This window comes from Dasypus novemcinctus, chromosome X (genome assembly GCF_030445035.2).
Source record: "Dasypus novemcinctus isolate mDasNov1 chromosome X, mDasNov1.1.hap2, whole genome shotgun sequence".
In the NCBI taxonomy this organism is placed as follows: Eukaryota; Metazoa; Chordata; class Mammalia; order Cingulata; family Dasypodidae; genus Dasypus; species Dasypus novemcinctus.
In genome coordinates this window covers 153,823,209-153,824,283 of record NC_080704.1, presented here as the reverse complement: position 1 = coordinate 153,824,283, position 1,075 = coordinate 153,823,209, and the positions used below count along the sequence as shown (strand labels likewise).

The 1,075-nt window shown below is 33.8% G+C and overlaps 1 pseudogene; it reads right to left on the bottom strand.

Moving 5' to 3' along the window:
* On the bottom strand, nucleotides 1-100 carry LOC111759381 (U6 spliceosomal RNA; annotated as a pseudogene).
* Between the last annotated feature and the right edge of the window lie 975 nt (nucleotides 101-1,075).

The following is a 1,075-nucleotide window of genomic DNA, read 5'->3' as shown; positions in this document are numbered from 1 at the left end:
AAAATTCCTTCATGAATTTGTGTGTCATCCTTGCACAGGAGCCATGCTAATCTTCTCTGTATTGTTCCAATTTTAGTATATGTGCTGCCAAAGAGATCACATGTACAATTACTAAGAACAAGGATATTCACTTACGTATCCACTTTAAGTACAGTTTTCAAGTTCAAGAAATTTAACATTAATATCACTTATAGTCTATATTCCAATTTTTACATGTTTATCAATAATGTTCATTTGAGCCTTTTCTCCTCCATTACTAGATCATGTTCAGGATTACTTATTACATTTAATTGTTATAGTCCCTTTAGTAGCTCTTTCTCTTCTTTTTAATTGTGGAAAATATATACAGCATAAACTTTCCCATGTCAACCACTCCCAAACATACCTTTCAGTGGGATTAGTCATATTTATAATGTTGCAGTACCCTCACCACCTTCATATTAAAACTTTCCCAGCCCCAAACACAAACCCAACATATATTATACATTCACTACCCATTCCCACTCACCACTGCCTTGGCAGCTTGTACTCTACTTTCTTTCTCTATGAGCTTGAGTACTCTCCAATATTTTCTTTGTATACGACGGGGCTTAAATTTAACATCCTAAATCTATAACAACATTGTTTGCTTTGATACCAACTTTATATCAATAGTTTACACAGACTTTGTTCCTATACCCTTCTGTCCCCCCACAATTATGTTAATCTTTTCACAAACTATGTTTATTCATTATGAGTCCAAAACCACTGCTTTATCATTACATTTTATGTATTTGCCTTTTAGATCATGTAGGAAGTGAAAATGGAGTTACAAACCAAAAATACAATAGTACTGGAATTTTTATTTACCTATGTCTTTACCATTACCAGAGATCTTATTTCTTTATGCAGCTTCTGTCTATTCTCTATTGTCCTTTCTGTTCACCAAACAGAATTCTCTTTATCATATCTTGTAGGGCCAGTCTAGTGGTGACAAACTACCTCAGCATTTTTTTAAGATTTATTCATTTATTTCTCCCCACTCCCTCATTGTTTGCATTTGCTGTGTCTGTTTGTTGTGTGCTGGTCTTCTTTT